Genomic DNA, 25,377 nt, shown 5'->3' with positions numbered 1-25,377 from the left:
TATGATGCCACACTTCCCCAAGGGCTTTAGGCCATACAAATTAAGAGCATTTCCTACCTTTGAAATGTCATCACCTCAGCAAGGTATGATCCATGATAGTCTCCAAAGTACCATTACCTAATTTTTTTTAATGGTCACACAATCATAAGAGCATTAATCAAGAGCTGGAAGGAGAATTAAAGGCCATCTCGACAAAGGTATCTCATATTACAGGTGAGAGAACTAAGATACAAGCAGGTTAAGAGACTTGTCCAAGGTACCACAGGCAACATCAGAAGCACAATTTGAACCAAGGGCTTCTGACTTCTCAGCACTCTTTAGGTTGCACTGGGAAGAAATGTGGAATGGGAAGATGAACTACAAGAAATAATACCTTTAGGAAAAACTCTGGTCCAGTTCCTAAATAAGCTTAACTTGAGCTTTAGTCAGAATTCTCTTAATGTACTCTCTGAGTACATTATGACTACATCATGGTGGTGGGGGTGTGTGGCAGGGGGGAAGTGGTCCTTATCTTTAAAAGAATAGGGGTCCATCTTGCCCTGCTGGAGCAGTCACTTAAATACAGATTCAGTGACTGGAACCTACTCTGAAAACACAGAAGCATTCCAAATTTTCCAGGTTTCTCTGACAGGGAAGCACTGATTTGGCTTAGTGCTACCTAACCTAAGAGATAAACGATAGCCCAAGGCAGAGAAAAGCAATTGAAACTCACACAGTAATGTCCAGTATGGTCTGATGAAGCTTCATTTGCTGAACAGCCAATAAAAGTGCTGGATAAAATCAAGTGTGACTCTCTTTCACCTTCCCACAGGGATAAAGCCTTTCTTTTTTTCCCCTTCTTCTTATAAAAGGTGGGAGTGGATAAAAAATGAGATTCATTTCCTCTTAAGAGGATTAATGATTCCCCATTTTTTCTCTTCAATAAGAAGTCATATCAGGACTCCAGAATGTCTTTGCTGGCTTTCTTTATCTGCTGAACCTACTTATCCTTTCAAGGGCAACTGGAATTTACCTCCTTTATGAAGCCTCCCCTGAACCCCAAATTTGGAATAATCTCCCCCCTCACAACACTTTGTTTCATGTGCTTCCTTTAAGGCACCTGTGATATATGGTGTTTTACTATTTTCTCCATATGTCTTTTTTTCTTGCTAAGCCAGTTCTTAACCTTTATTTTGTCGGGAATCTTTTTGCTTTCCCCTTTGGGGATGCCTATGGACCCCTTCTCAGAATAAGGCCTTTAAATACAAAAAATAAAATACATAAGATTACAAAGAAAACCACATATATTGAAATAGTTACCTACAGAATAAGCTTTCAGGATAGTAAGGGTGGTACCTTGGCTAAATTCAGTGGATTCCAAGACCCTGTCATAGTGTTCCACACACACCAATTATTTAATGTTTGCAGAACTTTGAATGAATGAATGAATGGCTGTTTTAGCAAAGAGGATTCAGGATTTTCTCAGACCTTTCAATGTTACCAACTGTGCCATTTAGGGAAGACAATAAAAACGAACTAAATGGAACTTTGCACTTTAAGGATCAGATGAATGGTCTGGTTCCAATTTTTTGTTTGGTTGGTTGTACTTTGTTTTAGCCCATGGATCAAGTATCCCAAAATCTGAGCCTTCTGATGGCAGCCAATAATGATCAGGGAATGTTGGGGCAGAAATCCTAATCTGAACTATAACTTTAATACATAGGCTGAATCTAAAAAGAAATAAATTATAGAGATAAATAAAAATCTACAATTGGTTTCAAGAAGTAGGGAAGAGAATAAACAGATTCTTACTTAGTACCATAATTCACAAGTCCTTGATAGTAAGACTGCATAATTGCTCCTAAAACATTTTAATGTTGTTCCTCTGCACAAAATCATTAAAATGGCTCTTCATTTCCTATGAAATTCAGCCATTTGTCATGTCTTATATTATACCTTTGTTTATATTTCATACCAAATATTAATTTCACAAGATGAAGGTGAGAAAAATTATATCTGACCAGGTATATCTGGGTATCTATTTGGCTCAGTGGATAGAACACTGGGCCTGGAATCAGAAAGACTCATCTTCCTGAGTTCACATATGGTCTCAGACACTTACTAGCTATGTGACCCTAGCTAAGTCACATAACCCTGTTTGTCTCAATTTCCTCATCCGTAAAATTACCCAGAGAAGGAAATGGCAAACCACTCCAGTATCTTTGCCAAGAAAACCCTAAATTCAGTCAGAAAGAGTTGGATACAATTCAAAACAATTGAACAACAACAAACATCTGACCAGACAATAGGGAAAGAAATCTGGGGTTGGGTCTTAATGGAGTACAAGATAAATATGCCAACAATCTGATGTAGCAGTCAAAAATACTAATGCCATCTTGAACTGTATTAAGAGAGCTTTAGTGTCCAGAACATGGGCAGTGGTAATACTCCCTCTGCCCCCAGTAAGACCACATCTAGAATATTATGTTCAGTTATGGGGGACACATTTTAGGAAAGACGTTAAGTTGAATATTTCCCCATTAGTATGATCAGGATAGTGAGGGACTGTAAGACCATGGATTTAAGAATATTTAGCCTGGAGAAGAAAAGAAGAAAAATAATAATAAAGGAAATAAAATAGCTATCTTCAAGTTTTAAAAGGGCTGTAATGGAAAAGTGGGATTAGACTTGCTCTGGGCCAAGAGGGTAAGACTAAGTGTTAAGGGTCAAATGTTCAAAGAGGAAAGTTTGCTCTTGAAGTAAAGAACATTTTCCTAGCAATTAGAATTATCTATGACCTTGACTCCATCCAAGACCAGGGTGATTCTGAAGAACAGCTCTATGTCCTGGTATATGTACTTTTGAAGGGACTTCACTTTTGATGGGTTTAGAGAATGCTGAGTAGCAAGACTGCAGGAGTGTAGGGAGTATCTTTCCTTAGTTGTTAGAGAGAACCTTGGTGGGAGGACCTTCGAGGGAGTAGGGGGGAAGGGTTTGAGAGAAAGAGACATAGAAAAACTGAAAGAGATGGAGAGGAGAAGGGGGAAAGAATGAAAGAGAACACAAGATGGAAAGGGAGAGAAAGACACAATGAGAAACAGAGAGAGACTGAGACAAATAGATAGAGAGGAGAGATAGATAGATGGAGAGGAGGGAAAGAGGACAAGGACAGAGGAGGGAGAGAGACAGAGAAAGAAGGGGAGAATAAAAGTGTGGTTGAGAAATGCAGAAGGAGAAAAATGGAGAGAAAGAGTGAGAAATGGAGACAAGAAGAAGAAGAAAAGAGGGAGACAGAGAAAGAGATGGAGAAAGACAGAAGTATATGGAGACATAAAAAGAGTGTGTGGAAGAAATAGAGAAAGAGACACAGAAAAACAGACAGAGAGGTGGAGAGGAAAGAAATAGAGAAATCAAGAGAGAGTCAGAGAGAGATGGAGAGAAGAGATAAAGGAATAGAAGGAAGACAGAGAGATAGAGAGAAAAGAAGAAATAAGAGGAGAGAGACACAGAAAGAAAGAAAGATGGAGATTTGAGAAAGAAGAAAAGGAGAGGACAGAGCCAGACCAGGCAAGAGAGAGAAGAGGGGAGGGAGGGAGATGGGAGGAGAGACAGATAGAGGCATATGGAGACAGATAAAGAGAGAGGGAAAGAGACAAAGAAATGGAGAGGAGAGAAATAAAGAGGATAGGGTCAGAGAGTTAGAGAAGAGATAGAGGAAGAGAAGGGGCAAAGACAGATAGAGAGGCGAGAAGGATAGGAGAGAGATGGAGAAAAGAACAGAGAGAAGGAGAGAAAGAGAGAGAGAGAGAGAGAGAGAGAGAGAGAGAGAGAGAGAGAGAGAGAGAGAGAGAGAGGATGGAAGGAAGGAAAGAGAAATAGAGGGAGAAAAAGGAAACATCTTTATCTCCATTTGTTGTACCCAAGACAGCTAGGTGATATAGGGGTCAGAGGGCTAGCCTTGGAATTAGGGAGATCTGAGTTTAAATTCTCCCTTACTGCATGACCTGGACAAATCATTTAATCCTCTTTAGTCTCCATTTCCTCATCTGTAAATGAGGCAGTTGGATTCCATGGCCTCCATGAGTTCCCTTCCAGCTCTAAATTCATAGTTCTGTACCATTTTATAGTGAAATGAAAGGGGGAAAATGATTTGAAGTATAAAATTAAACCACTTTTACCTCACTATATATTACTTTAAAATATTGAGGGGGCATGAAATTAGCACCCTTTTGCTCATCCAATTGATCCATTGCATTATTTTGTAAAGAAGACCTGAATGAGTACAGCTCTGAATTCTGGAAAGCACAAATCTCAAGTGAAGGGCTGTCTGTCAAATACAAAACATGGCAGATCAAGTGAGTGTAGATCACAGAAAGATCAATGGCAAGTACAATCTGCATTGATTACTCCAGGGAGCCAGTGTCAGTCACAGAGCTGAGCCTCCTAAACTTTCCCCAGAGGTATCTGGCAGAATGGAATATTTCCTGAGAGTCACTAGCAACCAAAGGCCTAAATCTGACTCAAGTTCCTATTAATTCACTGGACTTTTTTTTTTTTGTCTAATTATCATAGTCTGCTTAAGTAATTGATATAATAATAATAATCACCACAATACAGTTAACAAGTGTATGCGCCAGTTACTGTGCTAAACTCTACAAAATCTGATTGACATAACAATCCTTCAAGGTAGATGTTATTATTATCCCCCTTTTCATTGTTGCCGTTCAGTCATTTTTCAATATCTAACTCTCTATGATCCCGTTTGAGGTTTTCTTGGCAAAGATACTAGAGTGGTTTGTCATTTTCTTCTACAGCTTATTATACAGATGAGGAATCTGGGGCAGATAAAGGCTAAATGACTTTCCTAGGGTCACACAGATAGTGTCTGAGGTCAGATATGAACTCAGGTCTTCTCCAGGACAAGTCTATTATTGTTGCTGTTCCTCTAACCCTGCCTCCCCAAGACAGTGGTGAGCAGCTAGAAGAAAGGGACACACAGTGGGGTCAGGGAAAAAGGATAGTGGTAAACAGATCTTATATGGATATACAAGCTCCTCCCATCCTTATTTTTATTGAGTTTCTATCTCAAACTGTTTGTTAGTAAGACTTGATTTCTTTTTATAGACCCATTATATAAAGATGGATCCTAGTCACAATAGATCAAATGAATAAAATAATCCCTATTGGATGATACCTAATAAGCTATCCTCAGTCAGGTATTGAAGAAATATATATAGTTTAGTTATAGTTATAGTTATAGTTATAGTTATAGTTATAGTTATAGTTATAGTTATAGTTATAGTTATAGTTATAGTTATAGTTATAGTTATAGTTATAGTTATAGTTATAGTTATAGTTATAGTTATAGTTATAGTTATATAACTGGAAAAACGATTTTTTTCATTGTTCATGGTTTATTTTGCTCTTTATACCCACTAAAGGAATGTGATATCAGTGTCCTAGAGAACATTGTAGTCACTCCTTCAGATGTTTTTGAGATGTCCCAGCACATTTTACTTGGCCAACAAAGAGATTGGCATAGTGAAAAGGGCTTTACCCTGAAACTATGATAGATGTAGCAGAATCAGGAAATTGAATTATAATTAAAGGCAAATGAATCAAATGAGGGTTTCTTAAATAGGCTAATTGTGTGCCTACATTATTCAGCCATGTTCTAGACTTTAGAGTATTTTTCCTTGATGGGGAATTGGGAGCTATGAGTTGGATAGATAGATTTGAGCTGGGAAAAGGAGGAAGGATTGGAGTTGTGAAGAAATGAGAAAACTTTTAGTGAGTGTCCCAGAGTGGAAAGAACAGTGTCCTAGGAATCTGAGACCCAAGTTCTACTCTGATCTCTGACACTTAAGCCTGTGGTCTAGTCACGTGGACCATTTGGCCCTCAGTTTCCATATCCGTAATGTGATGGTTTGGGGCTAAATAATTTTCAGTTCTCTTTCAGAAGTAAAATTTTGATAATTATCTAGCCAAAGAGGTGGAGGAGAGGAGAGTGGAAAGGGAGCATAGAAACTTTGTGGGGAAGTGAAAAGAACCCAGGATGAGCTGAATGAAGGAGGTAGAGGGGTTGAAGCACTTCATTTGTTAGAAATGCATTAAAAGGGGCTGCTAGGTGGTGCAGTGGATAAAGCACAGGCCCTGGATTCAGGAGTACCTGAGTTCAAATCTGGCCTCAGACACTTGACACTTACTAGCTGTGTGACCCTGGGCAAGTCACTTAACCCCCATTGCCCAGCAAAAAAAAAAAAAAAAAGAAATGCATTAAAAGCAAGGGCAGAAGAGAGTTTAAAAAATAAAAAGAAACTTTAAGGCTAAATCTACTAATTTTGGAGTTACATATTACTAACAGCCCTGCTCTATGGCCCTCAATTCCCCAGTCAACATTTCCATTTATACCTTTGGGGACTCCAGGACTGCTCCACATAAGTGGCTTTTCTTCTCATTTGTTGTTCAGTTGTTTCAGGCATATCCAACTCTTCGTGATCCCATGTAGGATTTTCTTGGCAAAGGTACTAGAATGGTTTGCCATTTGCTTCTTCAGCTCAATTTGCAGGTGAGGAAACTCAGGCAAAGAAGGTGACTTTCCCAGGGTCATACAGCTAGTAAGAGTCTGCACTCAGTTTTAAACTCAGGTCTTCCTAACTCCAAGGTCCTGTTCTCTGTTCACTGCCCTTTCCTTGCATAGGAATTTTAGAAAATATTCTTGATCAAGAAAAAGAGTTGCTTCAGTTATTAAATATCCACCTTGATTTTCATTTCTCATATTATTTCTGTTTTCTTTATTCTATTCCTTGAGATTCATTGACTCCTAACTATTCATTTAGACTTTAGAACATCTACCTTATTCTTACATCTGCAATTTGTGTCTCCTCAGTATTTTCCCAAAGATCTGAATTAGTGGTTCAGAAATATGGTTCAAAGACCACCTGGAATTCCCAAGATCCTTTCTGGGGGTACTCAAGGTCAAAATTATTTTCATAATATTCAAATGTTTTAAATTCTAATATAACAAATATTGATAGTTATATCTAGGGGAACAGGGGTAGCTAGATGTTGCAGTGCATGGAGTGCTGGGCCTGATATCAGGAAGAATCATCTTTCTGAATTCAAATCTGGCCTCAGACACTTACTAGATGTATGACCCTGGGCAAGTCACCTAACCCTGTTTGTCTCAGTTTCCTTTCCTGTAAAATGAGCTGGAGAAGGAAACAGCAAACAACTTCAATATTTCTACTAAAAATAAGCCCCAAGTGGGTTCACAGAGAGTTGGACAAAACTAAAAATGATTAAACAACAACAAAAATCTAGGGGAATGCTGGAACCAGCTCTTAACAGACTTTCAAGAGCTAATTGTTAAAATTAAAGTGTAAGCATTTATACCTCAGAATGCAGCAAAATTTGCAGATCGCCTAGACTTTAAAAAGTGATATAAAAATGTTAATGTAGATGACATATTTTTTAGTGAGGCAATTAGGGTTAAGTGACTTGCCCAGGGTCACACAGCTAGTAAGTGTTAAGTGTCTGAGACCGGATTTGAACTCAGGTCCTCCTGACTCCAGGGCCAGTGATCTATCCACTGCACCACCTAGCTGCCCATAGATTACATTTTTAAAGTGTCTTGCTGTATTTCCTCCTCCTACCCACTCTCCAACCCAGCCCCAGAGTTGTCAAACATTAATCAGCACATCTGCATATAACCAACCTAAACAAAAACTCTTAAATGTCCTAAATTTTTAAGATTTTAATGGGGTCCTGAGACCTCAAATTTTGAGAACTGCTTATCTAGATTTTGACTACAATGTACCAGGAATCTTGTAATCTTTGCACCCCAAAGGCAACTATAATGCATGGCTTTATTTTCTAGGCAGCAGGGTATAGTAGAAAGCACTACTCAGGAAGGCTGTGACAGGTTTGTCTCCTTTTTGTATTCCCAGTGCTTAACACAATGTCTAGCATATAGTGAAGGCTTAATAAATGTTTTTTGACTGAATGACTGACTTGTGGATCACTTTGATATCTGGAGTTCCAAGATACATCAGAACTAAAGATAATCAGGTATCCACACAATTTCCAGTGTCAATGTACTGAGCCCCTGGGCAAGAAGGACCTAATGGCCTATGTCCCTAAATCTTTTGTATTCAGACATTTACTAGCTATCTGACCCTGGGCAAGTCACTTAACTTTGTTTGCCTCAGTTTCCTCATCTGCAAAATGAGCTGGAGAATCAAAGGGCAAACCACTGCAGTGTCTTTGCCAAGAAAACTCCAAATGGGGGGTCACAGATAGTCAGACAGGACTTAAAATGACTGAACAACAACTACTGCTAAGTATTGAAATTAGGTGCTTCTGAGTGGTACTGTCAGCCTGATAGAGAACAGGGAGAGAAGAAAGGAGAGATGACAGTGACCCCAAGGTTTGTCTAGTTGGAAAAGGTATCTATAGATAAGGAGGGAAATAAAAAGCAAAGTTTGATAATCACTGTTGACAAAGCTGAGGGAACAATCTAATATTGTATGCTTGCAATAATGCCTTACCTAACATTTTCATCTTAAACTCCTCTCAAAAACTCACAAAAATTACTTTATACTTTTGGCCAAGCCCTTATCCTGAAGTCCCTTAGTGAGAGAGGACACCTCCAGAGAAGAGATAATGGAGAAAAGACTTGATCCCAAGGACAGAGTTTTTGGAGGAAAGACCTCTCTTTTCTTTTGTCCCTTCAGAAGGTTATCTGAGACAAGCAGGGACTATAACCCAGCTTGCCTACAGATGAAGGTTTTTTTCTTGTAGACTGAGCTGATTGTGCCCTACACCACCACAGGGAATATTCCAATTAGTCAGAGGGTCTTGTACTTTTTAGATCACTGGAAATAGTCACTCTCCATAAATAGTCCTTAAATAACATGCTTAAATTTTTTTCTATCCACCCAACTCATTCTATAAGCTTTCTTCCTAAAACTGAGTTGGTCATAACCAAAGAACATTCTTTGTTTAATCTAATGATTAGTCAGTAAGTTCATCCATTAGGACAATATTGAAGAATCATTAACCAGAAGGGAAAAAAAAGGAAAAACAGGTAAAGGAAAAGTCAATAGTGGGTAATATTTATGGCATTATTCATGTCAGTCAGAGTAGGGGAAAACAAAAGCCAAGGATTTTCAGTCACATTTCATCTCCATGACTCATTCTCCTGAAGCCTTTGGGAAGCTTAGTATGCTTATATTTCATTGTGGTGGACACTATAATCACCTATCTCTAGGGACTCATACACATAAAAAAGCCTCATTAATTAAGGTTCTACCGCCCTAGAATGTGTGATTTTTCAAATAGCAGGTGTGTTTTATATGTTTTCTATATCCCACACAACTGCCAGCAGTTTGGCCATAAATGATGCTTCAGAAATACCTGTTGAATTAAAAAGTTTGCATGAGGATGTTGTAAATCAATAGTACTCAGGATCCCAGGAGGAGCAAGGAAACCACCAATTGGATAACACTGAACAGATAGCCAGAGGATCATCCATTTAGAGGAAGTGATAGAGCTTTCCCTCCAAGATCCACCATTAGAATGTGAGTTCCTTGAGGGTGGGAAGAATGTTTTTGCCTTTCTTTTTATCCCTAATATTTATCAAAGTGCTTGGCACATAGTAAGTGCTTATTGCCTGAATGAATAGCGAAAAGGACTTTAAATGGGTCCTCCTACCTAGATGGACTGACCACTTCATTTTACAGATAAGGAATCTGGATGGTCATACAGAGAGTAAGTGGCAAAAGTCAGGATTTGCATGTAAGTTCTTTAAATCCAAATTCAACAATCTTTTTATTCTTCATAAGTTTTCATATTCTTTTTCTAATCTTTCTATGCGCCTCAAACCAAAGTGCTGTAGTAGATAGTTTTACCTAATTTTTTTTAATCAGAAGTTCCTACACTATAAGGGTATGAATTTATTGGTTTGGGGTTGGTATTAAAAATAAAATACAATAACAACAATACTGTAAGGATAAATAACTCTGGAATCTTTAAGAACTTTGATTAATGAAATTACCATTGATGATTCTAATGGTCTAATGATAAACCACTGTATCCACCTCCTGATGGAGAGGTAATGAGTTCAGTGTGTAGATTGAGGAATGGATTTTCAGTACACAGCTAAGAAAATTTGTTTCGTTTATTCATATCTGTTACAAGCAAGAGTTTTTTTCCTCTTTTGTTTCCCTCTGGGGGACAAGAGATGAAGGAGTAAAAATAGATTTTATTCATTAAAATACTTAATTTTAAAAAATAAAAATAAGATATATGCACAATATACATACATACATCTTTTAAATTTAGAGTTGTTTTCCAGTAAAACTGGAGGGAAGAACACATCAGTGAGATCAAGTCCATTGAAGTATAAGAAGAAAGAAATGAAGCATAAAAAATAAAAGAAGTTATTTAATTACATATGTAATATATTAATTAATAATACTAGCTAGCAGTTATGACATTTTATGGTTTTCAAAGAACTGTACAAATATTATTTCATTTAATCCTCACAACCACCCTGGTAGGTAGGCCTTATTATTATTATCCTCAGTTTACAAATAAGGAAACTGAGGCAAGCCAAAGCTGAATGATTTGTAGCTGATAAGTTTCTGAGACAGGATTTGAACTGAACTCTTGTTGACTCCAGGTCCACCACTCTATCCACTACAATACCTAGCTGACATGTGTGAGGATGTGTATTGTGTTTATACATACATACACATATATATACATATATGTTAATATTATATATTTGACAGACAGACAAAATAGTCTGTTCTACCTGATAATTCACCTATGTTCCCCAACAAAAACTCTGTTAGAGTTACTGTCCTAGTCTTTTTTCCAATCCTTACTTTTGAACTTGATGGATCTACTTAGAGAGGCAAAAGAGAGAAGGAGATTAAACTCTGGATTTGAAGCAAGGAAGGCCTAGGTTGAAATCCTGCCTCAGAAACTTATTAGCTTTTTGACCATAAGCAAGTCACAACATTTGGGCCTTCATTTCTGCAAGTGTAAAATAAAAAGGTTCAACTCAATAACAACTAAAGCCCCTTCTTGTTCTAAATCAATAGTCCTGTGAACCTGAGTTAACTTCAAAGTCACCTGACCAAGTGTTAGCTCAAAGCCTGATCAAATTTGAAAGCTTCTAAGTCTCCTTCACACTCCCACCTATTCATTGCCACCAATCAACAGCCTTAATCAATAATCAATAGCCTTAATCAATAGACTTAATTATCCTTCAAACCTGACTAAAAATAGCCCAAATTCGACAAGTGAGAGATATTACAAGCTATCTGATGTTATTGTCTTAAGTCTCTTTCCAGTCAGGATCAAAAGAATTCATATGTAAATGGAAATCCCTATAAAACATCCCTTTAGAAATGATCATTGGATGTACGTGAAGGTCTCTAATAATTAAGAACCTCATGTCTTCTTAACTTCTTAACTTATTACATTTTTAGGCCTCTTTCACTGAGCGGGAGTTTTCCTTATAACAGTCTGAAATACTTTTTGCTTAAATGTCCACACAGTGTATTAGTTTTTTTTTTTTTCCATCTAGGATCAAATAGAATAAGACACCTTTCCCACTATAACCCTTCAAATACCTAAACATAGTCGCATGGGTCCCCAAAGTCTTTTCTATTCCAAATTAAAGATTCATTGATTAGTGAACCAGGGTTCATAAGGTACCATAAGTAATCCTCATATGATACATCCCCTCACATTCATTGTTCTCTTCCTATTGGATGCCTTGCAATGTCCCAATGCTTTTTCTAATATACAGTTTTCAGAATTGAACACAATAATTCACATGTGGTAGGATCAGGCTGGGCACAGAAAGACAATCCACTCAAACAGAAAGCTACAGTGGAAAAAAGATTGGATTTGGAGTCAAAAGACCTGAGCTCTAACTTACTTGGTCACTATGAGACCTTGGACAAGTCACTTAACCTTTTGGGGCCTTGGTTTCCTTAACTGTAAGGACTGTACTAGTTGAATCTAAGATAAATGGTAGCTCTAATCTATGATCTTATCATCCTTCATTCTGTATATTTGCCTATTAATACTACAATAATAATCACAATCATAATAATATCTAGCACTTATATAGCTCTTTAAGTTTTGCAAAGCCCTTCACATAAATTATTTCATTTGATCCTAACAACAACACTGAGAGGTAGGTGCTATTATTATCCCTTTTTACAAATGTAGAAACTGCGGCTGAGAAAGGTTAAATGACCTTCCTATGGTCAAATTTCTAATATATGATAGTATTCAAATTCATCTTTTTTTACTCTAAGTCCACCATTTATTGGAGAGAGGGAGAGGGAGGCAGGGAGGGAAAGAGAGAGAGAGGGAGAGTAAGAAAAAGAGAGCGAGAGGAAGAGAGAGAGAGAGGGGGAGGGAGGGAGGGAGGGAGAGAGAGAGAGAGAGAGAGAGAGAGAGAGAGAGAGAGAGAGAGAGAGGAGGAGGAGGAGGAGGAGGAGAGTAATAAGGAGAAGCAGAAAAGAGGAGAGAGGATAGAAAGGAAGAGGGAAAGAGAAATCAGGAGAGGAAAGATAGAGAAAGTAGGAAGGAGGGAGGGAGAAAAGGAGAGAGGAGAATAAGAGAGAGAAAGAGAGAGAAATAAAGGAGGGGAAGAGGAGAGGGAAAGAGAGAGAGAAAGAAGGAGAGTATGAGAGGAAAATAGAGGAAGAAGGAGAGAGAGGGAGATTTTGTTATTTAGGGCTCATGAGCCTTAGAATAGATTGTTTCTAACATCAGTTTGCTTGAAGATAAAGACCTTAATCTCTAGTGTGTCTGAGTATGAAGATCATTTTCCATATTTATTTTACTAATTGTTTTAGGTCCAATTAAATGTATTACTTTTAAAATATGTCCCCCTGTCTAGACTGCTAGCTTGATGCAAACTGAGTTTAGATGAGATTTTCAGTGGAGATGAGGGCTTGAGCCAAATGAGTTAAACCTATGATCTAATAAAACCTACACTGAATTCAGCAGTCCATGCAAATCCAGGGTTCAGTGGAGTGCGGGCTATACATACAAATACTTAAGATACCGATTAGAAATCATTCTGGATTACACATTAAGAGCAAGTTCCCAGGATTTCTACTATTTAACAGTGTCAGCCTTGAAGTCACTATAGAGATATGAAAGACAATAAAAGCACATTTTTCTGCTTTACTATTCAGACTGTCTTCTTGTGTACATTAGCTAGAATGTACATGTCCTGAAATAAAAAAGAATAAATGTCCTTTTCCTTCTACTTTTTAAATATTTCCTAGTTTTTGCTATTATAAGTATTTAGTAGACCCATCAGCTCTACTTCCTTTCAGAGCTAGGAAGCTTCTGTCCATGATTCTTTTCCCATACCTTTTTTTGGGGGGAGGGAGAGGGATGGGGGAACTTCACTTGATATAGTTAATGTCTTTGAAAAGTTTCTCTAGGTCCCTCTATTCTCCATTCCCTTACCCCTATCTGCTGAACTCCTCTGAACTTCTCCTTTACCTGTTATTTCTCTCCCTGCATCTGTTGACTGTTTCACATCTTGCCTTCCCTGTTGCTTTATAATTGGGTTCATAGGGCAAGTCTAATTGACCCAGAACTTTTCCCTGTTCTGCATCAAGTACAATGGAAACACAACCAGGCCTTCTAAGGGTATAACCATAGTGAAGTCTTGTCTATAAAGCACAACATTAAATTATTTTTTAAAAAAAGACAATGGTGATTTGTCGGCAATGATAATCAACCAAAAAGAGAAGAAAAATACAGCAAGCAAAGGAGCTAGTAAATCAAGGGAGGGAGGGTCACTAGAAAGACAGGTAACCTTAAGCGATGGCTATTGATGTTTGAAAGAGAGAAGAATAAATTATCTTCCATAAATTGCTTCTTCCTGGAGCTAGCTTTCAATAATTTCCCAACTAGTAAATGTTATGCAACACCTGAAGGAAAATATTTTCATATTACTTTTCCCCCATTATAACACTTCATTGAACATATTTCACGTTATTAGAGACTTCTTTGTGTAGTCGTGGTAACCTTTTCCAAAGGCTCTCAATCTACTTCAGCAGCTCCTGGGACACTCTTGACTTTTTATTCTGTAAGAGGAATACCTTATGTGCTTCATCAACCCCTGGCCTTAAGAGTGCCACTAATTATTTTAGACTGCCACAGTCTCTCTAGACCTAAAAGTAAAAGCAGTTGCAGAAGTAAATCACAGGGAGAATGTGCTATTGGTTAGGAACTAGATTTTCACACGCATTTTTGCTCATAGTAAATCTGTAAAGTAGCATGGTATGCTTTGAAATACATTGTATGCATCAAGAGAATTTTAAAGAGCTGATGGGTCCACAGTGTCATGCAAAATAAATAAGAATGGGCATAGTTCCTGCCTTCTAGGACCTTACAGCTGCAAATGGGCAAGACTAACACAGGCAAGCAATAAAGAACTGTATGAATATATATATTGAAAGGCTATGTTAATAAATATTTACTAATTATTGCACAAGCAAAGGGGTCAAGTCATTCAGCAAGGTCATGAACAAAGAAGTGATCAGAATAATTTAGATGTATATGACTATAGAGATCATGAAAGGCAGCAAGGTATAAGAAAGAGATAGAGAGATGGTCTTTGACAGAAGGAGAACTGAGTTCAAGTGCTACCCTTGCTAATACTGACTGGGTAATGTTATGAAAGTCATTGAGCCTCTCACTGCACCAAGCAACTGTCTAAAAATTGAGCCCTTAACCTATGTGCTTTGGTAGGACAGGCTCCCTCCCTGTGCCAATAAAATCACAGATGCTTCCTCTCAAAACCAAATAAAGAGCTTCCACTAAAAAGTTCTATAAGGATGGCAGCATGCAGGTGATCCTGGGTTCTTGATGGCTGTGACATTGAAGGACAAGCTCTGCCAGGTTGGGCCAAGCCTTAAGGATAGGCTAAGCAACAGGCTCACCGGAGGACAAGCTGAGATTGGTAAGGGTGATGACAAGAAATTTCCCCACTAGATAATTTGGTTAAACAATAGTTTGTGAGATAAAGGTGTTTGGGAAGTGTGGCCAACTTCAAATTCAATTGGAATCAATAATAAGGCATGAGAGCCAAAAAAGCTAGAGCAAACTTAATTCATAAGAAAGATCATGATAGACATACTATCCTTGACCCAGGTTGGACTACATCCAGAATATTATGTTCAGTTCTAGGTAGCATGTTTTGGGACGGATGTTGAAAATGGGAATGCTTCCAGGAAAGGGCACGCAGAACGGTGAGGAGGCTACAGACCATTCCAATGAATCAACCATTGGTAAAAAAAAAAAAGAAAGGAAAATGGGGGTGTTTCATCTATAGAAGACTAAGAGGGACATTATAACTAACTTCAAGTATTTAAGGGGTTATTGTGTGAGAGAGGGATTAAATGATGCAAAAGGGCAGAACCAGTAGTAGGTAGAAACTGAAAAGTAGACACTTTTGAAAAAGGAATTGTTATATTTGTGACTCATGTATTTTGGATGGAAGTTGTGAAGTGATAAAAAAAGAGAATAGCATGAGAATTACAATGTTCAGGGGGCAGCCAAGGTGGCGCAGTGGATAGAGAACCAGCCCTGGAGGTCAGGAGTACCTGAGTTCAAATCCAGCCGTCAGACACTTGACACTTACTAGCTGTGTGACCCTGGGCAAGTCACTTACCTCAATTGCCTCACCAAAAAAAATAATAATAATAATAATTACTTGTTCAGAATTTGTGGGTCAAATGGAATTTTATTCCAGTAATTAGGAAACATTTCCTACAAGTGAGATTTCAGTAACTGAATAATAGAAAGAGGTGAGAAATGTGATATTATTTGATGGTATATTGCTGGAGTTCCTTCTAAATACAGGAGAATGATATTGTAAAAAGGACTACTGGACATAGAATCAGAAAACATAAATCTGACTTTTAAAAATCTCTCAACTACTTCTAAGTTTCTGAAACCTCTGTGTCCTCATCTGTAAAATGGGGAATAGTACTGCTTAATTTATATGTTTGTAAGAAAAATGCTTTGTAAATGATTTTATATGTGAAATATTATTACTATCTTCCGCTCATATCAGAGAAGATTGATATATATTAAATGTGGAAACTCTGAGTACTGATTTGGGGTGGGGCAGGGCAATGAGGGTTAAGTGACTTGCCCAGGGTCACACAGCTAGTAAGTGTCAAATGTCTGATATCAGATTTGAACTCAGGTCCTCCTGAATCCAGGGCCACTGCTTTATCCATTGCGCCATCTAGTTGCCCACCTGAGTACTGTTTTTAATAAAGGAACTCAAAGGATTGCACACAATGATTTCCTTTTTACCTAAGTTATAATTTCCTTAATGTAGGGAAATCCAAGAAAAGAAATTCACTTTACCAATGTTGATTGATAACTGTTCTGCAACTTATAATAAGTCTCAGAGAATTCCCTGGAGGCAACTGAGAGTTTTAAGTGACTCATTCAGGATCACACAACCACTCCAAGTCAAAAATGGAATTTGAACACAAGTCTTCCTAACTCCAAGGCCAACTTCCCATTCACTAACTATGCTAGCGTTATTCTCCCTTTAATTGTCATGAACACTTTACATTTCTACTTTACTTTACAGTTTTCAAAGCAATGAATCAGTTGATCATCCAGGAAATAGTTATCAAATACCTACTCAATATATGCTAAATACTGTGCTAGGCATTGGAATACAAAGACAAAAAAGAGGTTGTCCCTGCTCTCAAGGAATTTATGTTCTACCTAGGGAGATAACCTAAATATATAAGAATGTATATAGAAAAATGTATGTAGAAAAATATATATAGACAGAAGACACTAGTGGTAAGAGTAATCAATCAAGAAAGGCTTCATGTAGAAATTGGAGCTTGAGATAAGTCTTAAGAAAAAGTAAGGAAACCTGTGAAACAGAGATGAGGAAGAAAGAAATTCCATGAACCATCCAATATAGAGGCATGAGATAGAAGATTGAGTGCCATGAATAAAAAACACTAAGAAAGCTAACTTGACTGGACTGGTGTGTGCATGAAAAGGAGTGATGTTTAAGAAGGCTAGAAAGATAGATTGAAACTAGGTTGTGAAGGGTTTGTGATGAATGAAAAATCCAATGGACTGGGGTAGCTAGGTGGCGCAATGGATAGAGCACCGGCCCTAGAGTCAAGAGTACCTGAGTTCAAATTTGGCCTCAGACACTTAACACTTACTAGCTGTGTGACTCTGGGCAAGTCACTTAACCCCAATTGCCTCACAAAAAAAAAAAAATCCAATGGACAGAGTTTATGGGTAATAATCAATTTATTAATTAGTCTAGCTAATAACCAATAAATTGATGGTCAGTGGGTTCTCTCAATAACCAGAGACAAAAGACATGAAGAGCCTAAAAGCTTTAAATAATCCTTTAAAGGGAATTTCCTTAATAACTGAAAATTAACTCTGATTGGTGGACATTTAATGAAGAGGTAGGCTAAAAGTCTCAAGCTCCTCCTGCTGAGAATGTGGCTTGATTTTGAGACTCAGCCACCTCCAACAATCTGGACAAGAGAATCCATCTCCATCCAGACACCCTGGTTTGTTTTCTTCTTCAGGGGCTGGGTCACCCTAAACTCTACAGAGGCTCTTCTCCTCGGGGTAAGAACTAGTCCAAACTGGATTCTATTTACACTCTAAAAAGAAGTACTGCTGGGGGCGGCTAGCTGACGCAGTGGATAAAGCACCGGCCCTGGATTCAGGAGTACCTGAGTTCAAATGTGGCCTCAGACACTTGACACTTACTAGCTGTGTGACCCTGGGCAAGTCACTTAACCCCCATTGCCCCGCAAAAAAAAAAAAAAAGTAAGGTCTCCTAGTTGGATGGGGTTCTGCCCAAGATTGAAGAGCATGGTCCTTGAAAGCTAGGACAATCTCATTAATCAGTTATATCTTTCAGAGATTAACTTTCTTCTTACAAGGACTGGGACTTAAAAGAGGAAATAAAAAAGCCCAGATCCCATTTTAATAATTAGTTATTGCTATAATAGTAAAATAATAGCTTCTTTCAGATTTAAAAAGCAAACAGAAGTGTTTATATTTAATTATAGAGACAATAGGGAGGCATTGGAATTCATTGGGTAAAGGAGTGACAGGATTATTCCTGTGTTCAAAGAAAATCATTCTGAAGTCATTTGGATTGGAGAGGGAAGAGCCTGGGTATGGGGAAGCCATTTAGAGGGACTTTGCAAGAGTGCAGATGAAAGGTGATGACAGTTCCTACTAAGGTAAGTATTCAAATATACAGTGAGAAAGGGATGGGTAAAAAGTGTGTTGTGAAGGGGCAACTAGGTGGTGCAGTGGATAAAGCACCAGCCCTGGATTCTGAAGGACCTGAGTTCAAATCCAGCCTCAGACACTTGACACTTGCTGCCTGTGTGACCCTGGGCAAGTCACTTGACCCTCATTGCCCCACCAAAAAAAAAGTGTGTTGTGGAGATAGAAAACGCAAGATTTGGAACCAAAAATATCTTGGCTAAGTGAGAGTTGGAAGTAAAGGATAATGCCATGTTTGCAAACCAGGAAGACTAGACAAATGGTGGTACTCTTCACAGAAATATGGAAGTTCAGAAGATGGGTTGTGTTTGGGGGTAGGGAGAGATAACGAGTTCTGTTTTGAACATGTTAAGTTTGAGACGTCTAAGGAACATCCAATTTGAAATGTCTAATAGAAAGTTGGTAATGTAAAGCTAGAGCTCAACAGAGAAAGAATAGGGATGGATATGTATATAAGTCATCTATATAGAGATAACTTTTCAATTCATAAGAGCTGATGAAGTTCTCAAATGAGTGTAAAGAAAGTAGAGAAAAGGGACCAGATCAGAGCTCCCCCCGCACACACCCCACCCCACCCCCTGCCGCCCGGTGAGGCAGTTGGGGTTAAGTGACTTGCCCAGGGTCACACAGCTAATAAGTGTCAAGTGTCTGAGGCCAAATTTGAACTCAGGTCCTCCTGAATCCAAGGCTGGCACTCTATCCATTGCACCACCTAGCTGCCCCTAGAACAGAGCTTTTAAGTATACCTTAAAGGTGTACTTAAACAACAGGTGGGTAGTGCATTAGATAGACTGACCTACCAGGAGTCAGAAAGACCTGAGATCAAATCCACTCTCAGACATTTTCTAGCTGTGTAAGCCTGGGCAATTCACTTAATCCTGTTTGCCTTTGAACTGGAGAATGAAATGTCAAACCACTCCAGTATCTCTGCCAAGAAAAACCCAAATGGGGTCATAAAGAGTTGGACACAACTGAAAAATGACTAAAAGAATTTAGAAGTGATATTATGGGTTATAAAACAGCAAAAGAAACAAAAAAAGAGCCACCAGACAGTCAAAAGAACAACTAAAAGAGATGTTTCATAAAACCCAAAGAAGAGAGAAAGTCCCAAAAGAGAGGATGATCAATAGTGTCAAATACTGCAGATATATCAGGAGGGAAAAGGATTTTTAAAAAGATTATCTTATTTGGCAGTTAAGAGATGGTAGATCTGCAAAAGTCTATAAGCTTATTGGAAATTAATTGTCTGTATCTTTTAAAGAGCTTAAGTTAAACTTAAGTCTAACTTTGCCATTGCTGTCTCTGTAGCCTAGGCCTTCAAATACATGAAGATAGCACTGAGTAAACATTTCCAAGCTTAAAAACTCCAGATATTTCAAACTATCTTTATGTGACCTGATCTCCAGGCCCTTCCCAGGTCATTAAATGTCTCTGGGTCTCTGGGTGACTGCTGAAAGGTTGCTGCGTTGGTAGGAGCTCATGAACTCATGAGTACAGACCCACAGAACACCCTAAACCTTGGGCAGCCATCTTCTGATGAACTTACAAGCCTCAAGGTGCCACCCTCCAGGTGGCGAGGGGGCATAACAGTTAGACAATGGGGCCAGAAGTCAAGAATTCAAATGTGACTTTAGTTACTTATTAGCTGTGTGGTCACAGAAGTTAAGTCCCTTAATGTCTGCCTGAATTTCTTCCTTGTAAATTTAGGGTAATAATAGCACCTACCTTACGGGGTTATTGTAAGGATGAAATGAACTAATATTTACAAAGTACTTACTTAGCACAATGTCTGGCAGTGGTAACTGGTACTTAATAGATGCTTGTTCTCTCCCTCTTCCTGACCCTATGGTCCCTATCACTAATAGCCCCCATTGTTGCTTGATGATTTGCATTGATTATTTTGTTTTTCTTGCTTATTGCTACCTGGGAAAATGTCTTTTGAAAGTCATAGTAGATATAGACTTCATTACAATACACTTTCAGACTTTCTGCTTACTTAGGTTGCATATAACCTGTTCCCCCTCTACCACTAGCTATTAGTAGGTAGTTTCAAAGGTTGATGAGCCCTCCACACACATAAACATACACACAAACACACACACACACACACACACACACACACACACACACACCCCAGAGGCATTTTCTTTGCTTCTTTAATGCTTAATCCTCTGGTAATGAACATTTCTTACCTTAGCTGGGTGATTGTTTAGACAACACTTGTTCAAAATCTTTCCTACCTGTTAGAAACAGCAAGAGCTTATTCTTTATACAAACAAGAAATGAAAACCCCAAACTGAAACTATAATTTAAGTTTGAAATTATCTTCAAAGCTATAAAAGCAATTAAAAACAAAAACAAAAGGACTAAGGCTTCAAATTATAGCAAGCTTGACTGCCCAAATGCTAGCAGAAGGGAAGAAAGAGTCATAAAATGAACCAAATGTTTATGTGTTGTAAGAAGCTAACAATAAAACTAACATTGTTTAGAGATTTTGCAATCGCTATGATCTGATCAGAGGTCATTGAGAACACTAGAAAAGGCTCTTTGAGAAACTTTCTCCTTCATTTAGATAAACATTTTGATTTGTAATTTTTCTATGGTGATGCATTGCTAGAGATAACTGCTTTGATTCCTCTTGGAAAGGTTTAAAAGTCTCCAGACATCCTTTGTCAGTCAGGATTCTTGGAAGGTATAAAGACTGTAAACCAGCCCAAGAGGGGTCCCTGTAATTACTTGTTATTTGAAGAAATATGTGACACATAGATCTGAGCCCTAAAATGCGAAGACTGATTTTTTTTTCCTCTTTGACAGCTTTAATTACATAACCTTCAAAAAGCCAGGGTCAACTCAATGCCTCAGGGAGTCACTTGAGTCAGATTTTAGGAGATGAATGGAAGAAGTAAAATAACAGTAATTATATCTTGATGCTACCATTCCAGTTACATGTGATTGGCAAAAAGACAGGCCATAACCAATCTTTCACTGGGCCCTCCTAAAGTAAGATCAGCCAATGTTTCTTGCCCACAGGAAAATTAGTGAACAATTTACTTACCTGGATTTCTTATTCTAAATCAAAGGTACTCTTTTGTTTGTTTTTCTTGTTTATTCATGATTACTTTTTTATAAATAATATTTTATTTTCCCCTAATTACATGTAAAGACAATTTTTAATATTTTTTAAAAGATTGAGTTTCAAATCTTCTCCCTCCCTCCCTAACCTCCTCTGCCCTGAGACAGTAAGCAATTTGATAAAGGTTATACATGTTCAATCATGCAAAACTTGTTATCATATTAATCATGTTGTGAAAGAAAATCAATCCAAAGGGGGGAAAACACAAAAATAATTAAAGAAAGTGAAAAATAGTATGCTTTAATCTGTATTCAGACTCCCATCAGTTCTTTCTCTAGAGGTGGATAGCATTTTTGACCACAAGTCCTTTGGAATTGTCTTAGAACATTGTATTCCTGGCAATAGTTAAGTCATTCACAGTTGATCATCATATAGTATTGCTGTTATTATGTAAAATATTCTCCTGGTTTGGCTCATTTTAGTTTGTATCAGTTTGTTTAAGCCCTTCCAGGTTTTCCTAAAATCGTTTTAAAGCAGAACTACCTAACCTTTTTTATGTCATGGACCCCTTTGGCAATCTGGCAAAGAGTACTGATCCCTTCTAAGAATAATGTTTTTAGGGACAGCTAAGTGGTGCAGTGGATAGAGCACTATCCACTAGATTCAGGAGGACCTGAGTTCAAATACAACCTCAGAGACTTGACATGTACTAGCTGTGTGACCCTGGGCAAGTCACTTAACCCCAATTGCCTCACCAAAAAAAAAAAAAAAGAAGAAGAAGAAGAAAAATATTTTTAAATGCATAAAACATAATACATGGGATTGCAAAGTAAACTAATTGTATTAAAATGCATTTGTAAAAGTATTTTTTTGTTGTTTTAGTGGGGTAATGGGGGATAAGTGACTTGCCCAGGATCATACAACTAGTAAGTGTCAAGTGTCTGAGGTCAGATTTGAACTCAGGGCCTCCTGAATCCAGAGCCAGTGTTTTATCCACTGTGCCACCTAGCTGCTCCCTGTAAAAGTAATTTAAAATAATAATAATAATAATAAAGTTGGAATCCAGGTTAAGAACTCCCACTCAAAACCTCCAGTAATTTATAGGTCAGAAAGTCACACTCACAAGTAGTAATTCAATTAATTATTCATTCTAAAGATCTCCTTTCTGAAAAGTTGTATAAAATGTTATAGAAAACTCCTCAATGAAAAAAATGAGGCATAGCATCAGGTATCCTGGGCAGAAGTGATACAATAAGTCCATGGAAGAACCTGTATCGACACCTGAATTTTGCACATTTTTATTCTCTAAATACTAGATTGAAACAACTCTAGGGGGCAGCTAGGTGGCACGGTGGATAAAGCACCGGCCCTGGATTCAGGAGAACCTGAGTTCAAATCTGAACTCAGACACTTGACACTTACTAGCTATGTGACCCTGGACAAATCACTTAATCCTCATTGCTCCACAAAAAAAAGAAAAAAGAAAGAAAGAAAGAAACAGCTCTAGATAGCAAGACATTTTTACAGAAATGAAGGACCACCACCAGTGAATTAGGGTTGATTTGCCGTTAAAAAAGAAAGTTCAAGTGAAGAAAATTTGATTTTGATTTTTTTTTGTCTCCTGTACTCACTTTTCTTCCCTGGGAATTAGCATTTCGAAATTTAAGTTGTTTTATAGGAATTTGGTTAGCTGTTCAGTGGCCCCAAGTCCTAAATGTTCTAGAAAGTTCATTGGGAAAATGACCTGCTGTGAAGAGGAATTGACTGTTCTTTGCACCAAACAGTGTCCATATCCTCCAGATAAAGAAAAGTGGAAATGTTTCTTATAACAGGATTAGTCTCCTAATTCTGAAGCTCAGAGAACTTTCCTCTGCTCTCGAAGCAACGGTTTACGGAACCCAATTTCCTAATATGAGAGGGTTTATGCAGATACTTTCATAATATTCAGTCCACCTTATCTCTTCAGCTGCTTCACGCAAGACAACTTACAGAAACATAACTCAGTTTTCATTTTCCACCTCATCCCTTAATCCCTGTGAATTCTATTGTGCTTATCACTTCATCAGCAAACCTCCAAGCCCGATTGGGTGACAGAAATTGTATTTATGATTTCCTCCAGGAAACTCTTCACCATGTATGAATAATAAATCAACAGGCAAACTTGGCCAATTTTTGTGAAAATGGGAAATTTGTGAGCCAGTTAATATGATTTTAATAGGCCAGGCCTTGCTTTGTGTGGAAGGCACTTGCCGTAGCTTTTCCCAATTGGTTTGACCCTCAGCTGATTTCTTTTTCTTATTCAGACAAACAGTAGAGTTTCACAAACCCAGAGAAGGAACAAGCAGATAGGAACACTTACTTCACAGTATTTTTCTCACATACCCAACATAGGGCAAATGGGATCTTTTTACTTGGGAATTAAAAAAAAAACAAAGAGACACAGAGAAGACTTATCAGATGTAAAAGCATAAAAAGTATTCTCCTTTTAGCCATCTGAACTAATTACTGACAGAGTTTGTGGTTTTAACCCAGAGGTAATTGGAGAGAGAGCAGTTTGCTTCCTTGGTTCAAGTTCAGGTTTTGTGAAGACAGAAAATCATTAACAGTTGTACCAGAAGTGCAGTTGTTTATAGAAAATGAATACAGTGCTCACCTTTCCACAAGCCAACATCCTAATGGGCAGCCCTCCACAATCTCCATGACCTGCCTGTCGACAATGTTAGCCCCAAGGATTCATCCATCGTACCTCCACTCTCTCCCTTTCACCAGTAACTTCAGGAGCTCAGAAATCAGAATGACAAGAGACAGAACATTAAGACTTAATAGTCTACCATCTTCTGCTTCTTTCCTGGTATTCTAAAGAGGAAATATACATGTACAAAGAATGCAACAAATCCTAATCACAAAGAGTTTATGTTCTAATGGGGAAAGATCAGGAGGAGATATATAGTGTATAAAGTATAAATATAAAGTTAATAAATACAAACAAATAGAAAGAAGTTAAAAGTAGTTTGGAAGGAAGGGCACTAAGCTTTCATGAAGAAAGCATCTTAAAGGAAAAGGACTCTATAAAACTGGTAATTAGGGAGTACATTCCAAACATGTGAAACGTGAAGTATTAAATAAATAATCAATGCAAAATAATTTGTTTAGGGAGAAGGGAATTAGAGGATTCAGCCTCAGTCAGGAAATTCTGGATTCAGGTCCTCACTTCTGACATATACTGATTGTATAAACTTAGATGTGCTACTTGTCTTCTCAGTACCCTAGCATCCCTAAAAGACTATAGGACACAATTATTTCTTATCTCCCTTGGTAGAGGGTAGTCCCAACACAAATGAAACTATAGGGATAGATTAAAAGATAATATAAAATTGGCATTAAGTTATCTTTATAGAAGAGTAAGAGAGAGAGACCTGAATTTTCACTGATAGGAGTGGCTTCTTCTGTACCACTGAATTAGTAGCCATGGATGTAAAATGACCACTCCTCTAAAGACAGCAGTTCTTCATCTCTCTGTGTGCCTAATTCCTCCTGAAGCTATTCATGTATTCACCATGACCATAAATACCTCCATCCCTCAACATACTCTAAGGGGATTCACTCTTGATCTGACTCCTCTATTTAAATGTGCTACAGGGTGATGTTTGGGTAAATCATACAACCATTGCTGACTCAATGAACTACTCACTTATTTCATCTAGACTTTTTGTGTGGTAGGGCAATCATTTCACTTTTCCCTAATCAGAGGCAGCTTGGAGGAGGACCTGTATTTAAATTCTAATCTTCCTATTTATTAACTGTGTCATCTTAGGCAAGTTTTTTGACTACTCTCGGCCTCAGTTTCCTGATCTGAAAAATGAGAGAGCTGGACTAGATCATCTTGGAGGATTCTAAATACTATTATTTGATGACACATGCTTTCTTTGTAAGTGCATACATACCAATGGACATTTAAG

The sequence above is a fragment of the Dromiciops gliroides genome, chromosome 2 (assembly GCF_019393635.1).
Source record: "Dromiciops gliroides isolate mDroGli1 chromosome 2, mDroGli1.pri, whole genome shotgun sequence".
NCBI classification, from domain to species: Eukaryota; Metazoa; Chordata; class Mammalia; order Microbiotheria; family Microbiotheriidae; genus Dromiciops; species Dromiciops gliroides.
This window is presented reverse-complemented; position numbering follows the sequence as displayed.